The 12,540-nt window shown below is 35.5% G+C and overlaps 1 pseudogene; it reads right to left on the bottom strand.

The window, feature by feature from the left end:
* Window positions 1-274: 274 nt before the first annotated feature.
* On the bottom strand, window positions 275-577 carry LOC115511260 (annotated as a pseudogene).
* Window positions 578-12,540: the final 11,963 nt, after the last annotated feature.

Genomic DNA, 12,540 nt, shown 5'->3' with positions numbered 1-12,540 from the left:
AAAAAATTTTGGAAAAATTCTAAACAGGTTGCAAATTAAGCAACTCACTTTTAAACCACTCATTAGTCAAAGAGAAAATCACAAGGACATTTAGACAATATTTCAAACTGAATGAGATTTTGAGATGTCATCAAAATATGCATGGTACATATTCCTTCTAGGTACTTATCAGCATTTAACATATCATACATTTTATTTATTGTGTTTATTTTTATTGGCTCTCTTTCCCTTGTAAATAATATTCTTTCTTGAGAGGAGGGGTCACTTTTCACATTTAATTGGCCACAGGGGAGGAGGCCTCCTCCATATCACTGGAGGTGCTCTCAAATTTCTTTAGCCACCTCAAGCTTGAGACCTGGAGTTTCTGGGGGTGGCTCGGCACATAGGGCATGTTCCCGTCATCTCAGATGGGCACTGGATAGTTGTGGAGCGTGGCCTGGTTGATCATAGTGGCGCATTTGGTGAAGGGGCTGAGGGTGGGCAGAATTATAGTGAGGCCCCCAATGATGAAGGACATGACCAGCACCAGCTCCTTGGCCCAGGTATCCTTGAGGAAACTGGCCAGTCTCCCAAACATCTTGCACTCAGTGGTGGCCAAAAGTAATATTTTTGAATGCAGTTATCTTTTTTTCTCCCTTTATTCACTGCAGAACCTAGCACAATGGCTGACACAGAATTGGTACTTAGCAAATGAGAGGACACTAAGACGCATTTATTATGTCACATGCTCAGTTTCACAGATTTAATTGGAAGGATTTTACTATGTTTATATTATTGTTCAAATGAATGAGCCTTAATAACTAACATTTATTGTCTACTGTTGATCAGGCACCACTCTAAGCTCTTTGTATGTATATTGCAGTTTTTTAGTGAAAAGAACTTGATGTGAGAGGTACTATTATTATTATATTTGTTTGAAAACAAAAGTCACTGATAGAGTTTATAAATTGCCCATGGTAAAGATACCAGGAATTATGGAACCAGGAATCCATCACAAATCATTTGACTTCAGAGTTCATGTACTTACCTGTGTTATTTATTGTTACATAACAAATTAAGCTAAAATTAGCAGCTTAAATCAACAAGCATTTATTATTTCACAGTTTCTTTGAATCAGGAATCCAAGCACCACATAGAGATGCCTGTGATTCAGGATCTGTCATGAGGATACAATCAAGGTTTTGGCCAGTGTTGTGATTATCTCTGGGTGCCCGTGGGGAGGATTCACTTCCAAGGTCATTCACTTGGCTGTTGGCTACCTTGAGATGGTCACTGGCATTTGGCCAGAAACATCAGCTCCTTGGCACATGAGCCTCACCATAGGGCTATTTATAGCATGCTATCCTGTTTCTCCCAGAATAAGGGGCTCCTAGAGGAAGAGTGAGGCATAGTCTATTGGAAGTGGTCACAATCTTTTTCTAATTAGTCTTGGAAGTGACATCAATTTTTCTATATTCTAGTCATTAGAAGTGAGTCCCTTGGTCTAGTCCATATCCCAGGAGGGGAGCCCACAAGGGCGTGAATTCCAAGATGTGAGGCTTACCTGGGGACACTTAATTGCTATTTGCCTCAATAATCATTCTGGGTGGATAGATGTATTATTGAATTAATGAATGAGTGGAATGAACAATTAAAAAAATTTGCAAAACCAGTGGAACATGTCATATATATCAAGAGTACGTTCCTAAAATAATGTTTAAAATATAGTTATGAGGCACCTGTGTGGCTCAGTTGGTTAAGCTTCTATTGATTTTGGCTCAGGTTATGATGATCTCATGGTCATGAGTTCGAGCCTTGTGTTGGGCTCCCAACTGTCATTGCAGAGCCTGCTTGGGATTCTGTCTCTCAAAATAAATAAATACACTTTTTTAAAAAGGCTTTAAAAATTTAGTTATGAGTGCATATAGCTCTTGAGTCCTAAGTTCTTATGAGAGTTGCAAGGGTATGTTTTCTGTTGGCCTGTATATAAAACAAAGCTCGTCACATTAGTGATCACTTAGCTCTTTAGGCCTGTGGAAATCTAGACATCTTCCTGTGAATACATTTTAAGTGACAGTGGTCATTATATATAATTGATTAAAAGTCAACCAACTGAAAATCATTCACGTATGAGGTTCTCATGGCAACAGATTCTAAGAGTTTTTTATCCTAAATTTTTTATTGGTTCTAAATTATTTGCCATTAATTTGATCAAATAGCTTCTTGTTTTCAAATGATGAAGCAGTAATTTTTTTTATAACTATGTTTATGTTAATTATGTGGTAGATGAGGAAGATGAAACCCTTCTATACAAAGATTTAATCTCAATGGGAGGAATATTTTCACTGTCACTTCCAGGCAATAGTCTCTACCCTACCTTTATATCCAGGGTTCAAGGAGATGGAATTCCTTAGCCACCTAATGATTAGGTAATTTTTGAACAAAAATTTTTCTCATTAGTTAACTGAATGACTCGAATTGAATTGTCATCATTGAAGGAACTTAAAATTTCTCCACTATTATCTTAATAAAGACCTGTTTCTAAAATTTGATGATATTGCTACTATAAAGGAGCAAAGAATGGAAGAAGTCTGCAGCGTATGCATGCAGTGGACTGAATGTGACCCTTGGAAAATTCATATGTTGAAACCTCATCCTCAATTGATGGTACTGTATAGCCTTTGGTAGGTGATTAGGTCATGAGAGTGAGGCGCTCAAGAATCAGATTAGTGTCCTTATAAAAGAGACAGAACATGGCTGTCTACGAACCAGGAAGAGGGCTCTCACCAGACAGTGAATCTGTCAACAACTTGATCTTGGTCTTTCCAGCCTCCAGAATTGTGCAAAATAAATTTCTGTTGTTTATAACCCACACAGTCGGTAGTAATCTGTTATAGCAGCCTGAATGGACAAAGACGATGTGTCATTAAATGAAAACTTGCAAAAATATGATTTATCCTCACACTTCTTAACAGTAATTAGCATAAATCAAGGCCTGCAGGACTAGAATGAAAGGGAAACAGATTATATTGTAATTCATCTTCCTTAGACCACAGAAAAGACTAATTACAAGTATGTAGAAAACACAGCACTGTTTGCCTGAGAGATAAGAATTGGCTATACAACAGATAAAAATTAGCCCACTTTTACACAGAGGGATTGTTGGCATCGGAAGACAACTATGAGGAAGGTTTTAGATATGTAATGGAAGGACTAAGCTACAAGGCCAATACCAAGCCCAGTGGATGGAATCTTGAAGATGCCAAGTGGACTGAAATATGTCTTTTCCTTGAGTCCCTGGTGGTAAGTTTATGTATAAAAGAAAATATGATTATCCTCAAACATCACGTTTTAAATATTAAGTGCTATAAGACATGTGGAGTTTTACAGAGAAAGATACATTTGATCATAGGAACAAAGTGTTTGATAGTTGATGGTTTGTGATTCAAATGTAAAGGTTGTAAGAAGTTTTCTCAGACATGCCAAATCACAGAAAAAATGTGATCTCTGTCTGAATTATAAAGTAAAACTATTATAAATATGTACATTGACAAAGAAAGATACATTCCACTTGGAGATGGATCACAATGAATAACTCATTAAGGGTGAAGTCACAACATTGAAGCTTTTTAATAACAAAGTATTGAGTTCACTCTTAAACTGAGAGAACTTTGAGCACAAATGCAAAGCCATTTCCTGAAGAGGAGAAGTTTGTACTGTGATTATAGAATTCAGTGAGTCTAGAGCCTAGCATAAGAAAAATAGCTCTGAGGCAAAAGTGAAGTCATTAGTTTGTGTGTGTGTATGTGTGTGTGTGTGTGTGTGTGTGTGTGTGTGTCTGTGTGTGTATGTGTATAATTTCCCTTTCAATCAGTATAAAACTGAGGCAGGGTCTGTGACACTTTTCCTCATATGCTATAGTAGAGTTGAAAATGGAAACCATCAGATGTAAAGAAGGCTTTTCTGAACTTTTAGGCCAATTGAGATCATGTGATGTGTCCCGAAGTACAAAGACGAGGTAGAAATTTTTAGTAATTTAAGGAAAGGAGATTTCTTTTGTTTGGAAAAAGCAGAGAGATCTGTGGGGCTTGAGAACAAAGTGTGGTGGGGGGAACATTCACCCTATTTACTAGTAATGCCCCTGAAATTCAGGTGGGAATACATTAGGAGAGATGGGTGATTTGTGTGACTAGGGAGGTCACATTTAGTAACTTGCCTCAGGAAATATACAGAGAAGAGATGGTCCAGGGGCGCCTGGGTGACTCAGTTGGTTAAGCGTTTGACTTTGGCTCAGGTCATGATCTGTGGTTCATGGGTTCAAGTCTCATGTCATACTCTGTGCTGACATCTCAGAGCCTGGAGCCTGCTTTGGATTCTGTATCTCCTTCTCTCTCTGCCCTTCCCCTGCTCGCTCGCTCTCTCTCTCTCTCTCTCTCTCAAACATAAATAAACATTAAAAGAGAGAGAGAGAGAGAGAAGAGACGGTCCAGAGGTCAAGTGTGGACTTGGGTTTGAGCAAAGAAATTGCAGGACAAACATCTAATAAACCAAGAGAGAAAAGACTGTATTAGTTATCCCAAATGTTTGTATGTTAAAGCAATAAGCATTTATTATATCACAGTTTCTGTGGATCAGAAATGTAGGCGTGGCTTAGTTGAGTGGATTTTGGCTCCAGATCTCTCCTGAATTTTTAGTCACGCTGTCAGATAGGGCTGTGGTCATATCATTGTGGTTAAGTGTCTGACTTCAGCTCAGGTCATGATCTCGTGAGTTTGAGCCCTGCATGGGGCTCTGCAGACATCTCAGAGCCTGGAGTCTGCTTTGGATTCTGTGTCTCTTTCTTGTTCTGCTCCTCCCCCACTCATGCTCTGTCTCTCTCTCAAGAATAAATAAACATTAAAAAATATTTTTAAAAAAGACCTGAAAAAAATTTCAGTAGAGAGGGTAGGAGACCATGAAAAATCTTACACATATATTTAGGGGATCAAGAAAGGAGAGCAAGAACAGTGGTGATATGTTTCCACAATGAATTAAATTATCAATTTCAAGACAGCAATGAACTCAAAGCATAAAAAAAGTAAGTAATTCACAACCCAACAACACAGAATAATTGTAAAAACCCAGATTAAAAGACATTTTAAGAATAGTCAGAAGAATAAACATATTACCTTCCAAACAAAAGTCTTTAGACTCAGAGATAACTTCTAAAAAGTAACAGTGGAAGCTGAAAGACAATGAAATATCTTGAATGTGGCAAAAGACAACAATTACCAATCTATAATCCCATATGCAGTTAAATTTTCTTCACAAATAATGATATAAAGATCTACTCAGACTTACAGAAATTGAAGTAACTCACCAATACAGAACCCACAGGTAAGGTTCTTTTTTAAGCATGAGTAAAATGATACCAGGTGATAGTTTAGAGATTAATGAAATAAGGAGTAATAACAAAATACAAACCCCCAAATACCCATAAATACATATATGGGTAAATTAAAATGAGTATCTATTGTATAAAACAAAATAATAATAATGATATTTTGGGAAAATCAGAGTATATATTAAATTTGCTAGAAAAATAAAAATTGAAAGGAGGGATAAATAGCTTATGGTTTTTTAAAGTCCTTTATTATCAGTTAGGGGAAAATATCAATATTATAATTTAAGAAGTAAAGAATTCATGGTTTTAATTTTAGAGTAACTATAAATACAAATAGGAAAATAGAATCTTTCTGACAACAGAGGAAAAGTGGAATAATAAAATTAAATCTGGGAAAGAATAGAAAATGCATAGTAAAATGATAAATTTATATTAAATATAAATGAAATACATTTGAAAATATATTTTGATGTTTTCTTGTATAATGCATATAGTACACTGTTTTTGTTTTATTTTTTGTTCTTATTTATTTTATTCCCCAAAAGGATTTATAACAGTAACAGATTTTAGTAAAAATGAATAATTATTACCAAGAAGGAAGAACTGGAGACTGCTAACAGAAGCCACTTTGTAACTTTGATATAATATTTATAATCATGCACCATATACCATATAGCATTATAATTAAAAATAATTTAAATAGTATGCAAGTTAACATCAAAAATATTATAAACAAAATTATGAAGATAAATTATAAAGTGAGAGCTAAATTGGACAAATATGAAAAAATGATTAATGCTATTAGTAAATAAATAATCCTATTTAGAATAAAAGCCCCCTTCCAAAAAAAAAAAAAAAAAAACTTGCCACCTATGTTAACAGGCAATTCAAATATGAAAACTGATCATGGCCAATAAAATTAAAGATTTAAAAATTAAATGAGATATTATATTAAATTTCAGAAATGCTTGGAATTATTTTATCTTTTCTATTTAAGGTTGTTTATGAGTCTGATGAATGAGGGCCTCCAAGAAACCCCTAGTAGGAGTTTAAACATAGCAACACATATCACAAATCTCAAAAGTAATTGCAGATTTATACTCAAAAATTCCCTTTTATTAATTTATCCTGAAGAAGCAGAGTTAATGAACACAAGGATTTCTGTATGAGAATGTTCATTGACATATTATGATTTTGAAACCACTCTAAATATAGATATTATTCAGCTATAGAGAATAGATTTAATTTATTTTAGTGTATTGATAGAATATAGTTTCATTTAGGCAATAAGTATTATTTTATTTACTTATATTTTTGGCAGCACGTAATTTTTATTTCAATTTTAGTTAAAATACAGTGCAATATTGGTTTTAGGATTAGAATTAAGTGATTCATCACTTACATACAGCACCCAGTGCTTATCACAAGTGCCCTCCATAATACCCATCACCCATCTAGCCCATCTCCCACTCACTCCCCTCCATCAACCCTCAGTTTCTACGTTAAGAGTCTCTTGTGGTTTGTTTCCTTTTCTTCTCTTTTTTCCCCTCCTTCCCATATGTTCATCTGTTTTTTATTTTTTAAGCTTACTTTTTTATTTAGAGAGACAGAGCACATGAGTGGGGAAAGGGCAGAGAGAGAGGAAGAGAGAGAATTCCAAGCAGGGTCCCCACTGTCAGCACAGAGCCTGATGCAGGGCTCAAACTCACGAACTGCAAAATCATAACCTGAGCCAAAACCAAGAGTCAGAAGCTTAACAGACTAAGCCACCCAGGCATCCCTTTAACTGTTTTGTTTCTTGAATTCAGTATTTGCTTTCTCTAATTGACTTACTTCACTTAGCATAATACATTCTAGCTCCATCATTGCAAATGGCTAGATTTCATTCTTTTTGATGGCCGAGTAATGTGTGTGTGGGTGTGTGTGTGTACCACAACTTCTTTATACATTCATCAATCTATGGACATCTGGGTTTTTCCCATAGTTTGGCTATTGTTGATAATGCAGCTGCAAACATTGGGGTGCATATACCCCTTTGAATCTGTATTTTTATATACTTCTGGTAAATACCTAATAGTGCAATTGCTGGTTGGTAGGGTAGTTCTATTTTTAATTTTTTGAGAACCATCCATGCTGTTCTCCAGAGGGCATTTCCAACTAGTTTGTATTCCCAACAGCAGTGCAAGAGGGTTTCCCTTTCGCCACATCCTTGCCGACATTTGTTGTTTCTTGTGTTGCTAATTTTAGCCATTCTGACAGGTATGAGGTCGTATCTCATCATGGTTTTGATTTGTATTGCCCTGATGATGAGTGGTGTTGACCATCTTTTCACATGTCTGTTAGCCATCTGGATGTCTTCTTTGGAAAAATGTCTATTCATGTTTTCTGCCCATTTATTAACTGAGTTGTTTGTTTTTTGGGGTATTGAGTTTTAACGTTCTGTATACATTTTTGTATACATTTCTGTATACATTTTTGGATACTAATTCTTTATTAAATATGTCGTTTATCAGATATATCTTCTCTCATTCTGTAGGTTGCCTTTTTTTTTAAATTTTTTTTAATGTTTATTTATTTCTGAGACACAGAGAGACAGAGCATGAGTGGGGGAGGGTCAGAGAGAGAGGGGGACACAGAATCTGAAGCAGGCTCCAGGCTCTGAGCTATCAGCACAGAGCCCGACGCGGGGCTCGAACTCACAGACTGTGAGATCATGACCTGAGCCGAAGCCAGACGCTCAACCGACTGAGCCACCCAGGCGCCTCTGTAGGTTGCCTTTTGATTTTGTTGATTATTTCCTTTGCTGTGCAGAAGCTTTTTATCTTGATGAGGTCCCAATAGTTCATGTTTGCTTTTGTTTCCCTTGCCTCCAGTGACATGTCTAGTAAGAAGTTGCTGTAGCTGAGGTCAAGAGATTGCTGCCTGTGTTGTCCTCTAGGATTTTGATGGTTTCCTGTCTCACATTTAGGTCTTTCATCCATTTTGAATTTATGTTTGAATTTATGTTGGTATAAAAAAGTGGCCCAGTTTCATGTTTCTGCATGTCACCATCCAATTTTCCCAACACCATTTGTTGAAGAAACTGTCTTTTTTTTTCCATGGGATATCCTTTTCTGCCTTGTCCGAAGATTAGTTGAACATATAGTTGTGCGTCCATTTCTGGATTTTCTATTCTGTGCCCTTGATGTAGGTGTCTGTTTTTGTGCCAGTACACACTGTCTTGATGACTACAGCTTTGTAATAGAACTTCAGGTCTGGAATCATGAAGCTTCTAGTTTTCTTTTCCTTTTTCAGGATTGCCTTGGCTGTTTAGGTTCTTTTGTGGGTGCATACAAATTTTAGAACTGTTTGTTCTAGCTCTGCAAAAGATGCTGGCGGTATTTTGATAGGGATTGTATTCATGTGTAGATTGCTTTGGATAGTGTAGACATTTTAACAACGTTTGTTCTTACAATCCATGAGCATGGAATGCTTTTCCTTCTTTGTTCCTCTTCAATTTCTTTCAAAAGTGTTCTACAGTTTTCAGTGTACACATCTTTTACCTCTTTAGTTAGGTTTATTCCTAAGTGTCTTAGTATTTTTGGTGCAATTGCAAATGGGATCCATTCCTTGATTTTTTTACAGCTTCTTTGTTTTTGGTGTATAGAAATGCAACAGATTTCTGCATGTTGATTTTATATACTGTGACTTTGCTGAATTCATGTATTAGTTCTAGCAATTTTTGATGGAGTCTTTCAGGTTTTCTACACAGAGTATCATGTCATCTGTAAATAGTACAAGTCTGACTTCTTCCTTGCCAATTTCTATAACCTTTATTTCTTTTTGTAGTCTGATTTCTGAGGCAATCTGTGTAAGTAGTAATGATGGGAGTGGATATCCTTGTCTTGTTCCCGACTGTAGGGGAGAGGCTGTCAGTTTTTCTCCATTGAGGATGATATAGCTGTGGGTCTTTATGATGTTGAGGTATATGCCATATATCCCTACTTTATTGAGAGTTTTTTTTTTATCAAGAATGGATGCTGTATTTTATCGAATTCTTTTTATGCATCTATTGACAGTATCATATGGTTCGTATCCTTTCTTTTACTAATATGGTGTATCATGTTGATTGATTTGTGAGTATTGAACCAGCCCTGCATCCAAGGAATAAATCCAGTTGATCATGGTGAATAATTACTTTACTGCACTGTTGAATTCAATTTGCTAGTATCTTGTTGAGAATTTTTGCATCCATGTTCATCAGGGATATTGTCCTGTAATTCTCATTTTAGTGTGGTCTTTGTCTGTTTTTGGGATCAGGGAATTCCGGCTTCATAAAATGTGTTTGGAAGTTTTCATTCCATTTTTATCTTTTGGAACAGTTTGAGAAGAATAGGTATTAACACCTCTTTAAATGTCTGGTAGAATTCCCCTAAGAAGCCATCTGGCCCAGGACTCTTTGGATTTTTATTACTTATTCAACTTCTTTGCTGGTTATGGGTCTGTTCAAATTTTCTATTAATCCTAGTTCAGTTTTTGTAGTTTGTGTGTTTATAGGAATTTGTCCATTTCTTATAGATTGCCCAGTTTGTTGGCATATAATTTTTCATTGTATTCCCTTTTAATTGTTTGTATTTCTGTAGTGGTTTTGTGATCTCACCACTTTCATTTGTGACTTTATCTATTTGGGTCCTTTCTCTTTTCTTTTTTATAAGTCTGGCTAAGGGTTTATAAATTTTGTGAGTTCTTTCAAAGAACCAGCTCTTAGTTTCATTGATTTGTTCTACTGTTTTTTGTTTGTTTGTTTGTTTGTTTGTTTCTATATCATTTAGTTCTGCTCTAATCTTTATTATTTCCCTTCTTCTGCTGGTTTTAGGCTTTATTTGCTATTCCTTTTCTAGCTTCTTTAGGTGTAGTGTTAAGTTGTATATTTGGGACCATTCTTGCTTCTTGAGATAGGCCTGAATTACAATACACTTCCCTATTAGGACTGCCTTTACTGCATCCCAAAGATTTTGGACTGTCATGTTTTCATATTCATTTGCTTCCATGTATTTTTTTTATTTCTACTTTAATATCTTGGCTAACCCATTTATTCTTTAGTAGGATGTTTTTTTAACCTCCATGTATTTGAGGGCTTTCCAAATTTTTTCTTGTGGTTGACTTCAAGTTTCATAGCATTGTGATCTGAAAATATGGGTGGGATGATCTTGATCTTTTTGTACTTGTTGAGGGCTGATTTGTGACCTAGTATGTGATCTATTCTGGAAAACTTCCACATACACTAGAGAAGAATTTGTGTTCTGTTGCTTTAGAATGAAATGTTCTGAATATATTTGTTAAGTCCACCTGGTCCAGTGTGTCATTCAAAGCTGTTGGTTCCTTGTTGATTTTCTGCCTATTTGATCTGTCCATTGATGTAAGTGGGGTGTTAAAGCCATCTACTATTATTGTATTATTATCAATGAGTTTCTCTATGTTTGTCATTAATTGATGTATATAATTGGATGTTTTCACCTTGGGGACATAAATATTTATAATGATCTTCTTCATGGGCAGATCCATTAATTATGATATAATGTCCTTTATCTCTTGTTACAGTCTTTGGTTTAAAATCTAGTTTGTCTGATATAACTATGGCTACTCCATATTTTTTTTTTGACATCCATTACCATGATAGATGGTTCTCCATCACCTTTCAATCTTCAGGTGTCTTTAGATCTAAAATGAATCTCTTGCAGGCAGCATATACCTGGATCTTGTGGTGTTTTGTTTTGTTTGGTTTGGTTTTTGTTGTTGTTGTTGTTTCGTTTTGTTTTAAATTCATTTCTGATATCCTGTGTTTTGATTGGAGCATTTAATAGAGTTCATGTTTCTGGTGATGTTCTCTCGTCCTTTGTAGTCTTTGTTGCTTTTGGTGTTTTTTGTTTGCTTTTTCTCCAAAGAGTCTCCTTAAAATTTCTTACAGGGCTAGTTTAGTGGTCACAAAGTCCTTTAGTTTTTGTTTTTCTGGGAAACTCTAACTCTCTTCCTATTCGGAATGCCAGCTTGAATGTATAAAGAATTCTTGGCTGCATATTTTTGCCATTCAGTTCATTGACTATATCTTGCCACTCCTTTATGCCTGGAAGGATGTATTTTTTAAGGAATAAGTAATTATTGTTCTAAATTCTAATGTATTTTCTTTTAAATGGGAGGAAACAAAAATTAAATAAATAATTTTCAATTTTCAATTTTTTTTTCAACGTTTATTTATTTTTGGGACAGAAAGAGACAGAGCATGAACGGGGGAGGGGCAGAGAGAGAGGGAGACACAGAATCGGAAACAGGCTCCAGGCTCCGAGCCATCAGCCCAGAGCTTGACGCGGGGCTCGAACTCACGGACCGCGAGATCGTGACCTGGCTAAAGTCGGACGCTTAACCGACTGCGCCACCCAGGCGCCCCAATAATTTTCAATTTTATAACAATTATGCATGCAGATATTTTAATAAAAATTCCCCCAAAATAAAATAAAATTACTAAAAATTTTCAAGGTTATATACAAATATATATATGTATATATGTATAAATATATATGTATGTATATACATATATGCAAATATATATGTATATATGTATAAATATATATGTGTGTATATACATATATACAAATACATATATGTATACATATACATACATATATATATATGTATGTGTATATTTAGATAAAATGTCCATTCTTTGGATGTTAAATTTATAACTAATTATGTTTTCATTTTCCACATTTTGTAATTAATGATTATAAATGTTCATTGACAATAATGATACAACATTCTTTTTTTAATTTTTTTTTTTATGTTTATTTGTTTTTGAGAGAGAGAGACAGAGTGTGAGCAACGGAGGAGCAGAGAGAGAGGGAGACAGAATCTGAAGCAGGCTCCAGTCTCTGAGTGGTCAGCACAGAGCCCGATGTGGGGCTCAGACTCATGAACCGTGACATCATGACCTGAGCCACCCAGGCACCCCTAATGATACAACATTCTTAAAGCAAAGTGGTGCTCAAGCTTACTAAGTCAGTGTTATGTTGGAAATGACTTCCACTGGCCTGTAAGTGCCCATTGGTGCAACTTTCCTGTCATGTTCATTGCTTAAAATTGACTGTTGTAAAGATTTACTCTGTGGATATCTGAAAATGCTACAAATCTTTTTTTTTTTTTAC

The sequence above is a fragment of the Lynx canadensis genome, chromosome A3 (genome assembly GCF_007474595.2).
Source record: "Lynx canadensis isolate LIC74 chromosome A3, mLynCan4.pri.v2, whole genome shotgun sequence".
Lineage (NCBI taxonomy): Eukaryota > Metazoa > Chordata > Mammalia > Carnivora > Felidae > Lynx > Lynx canadensis.
The sequence above is the reverse complement of the archived record's forward strand: the minus strand, read 5'-3'. Positions and strand labels throughout refer to the sequence as shown.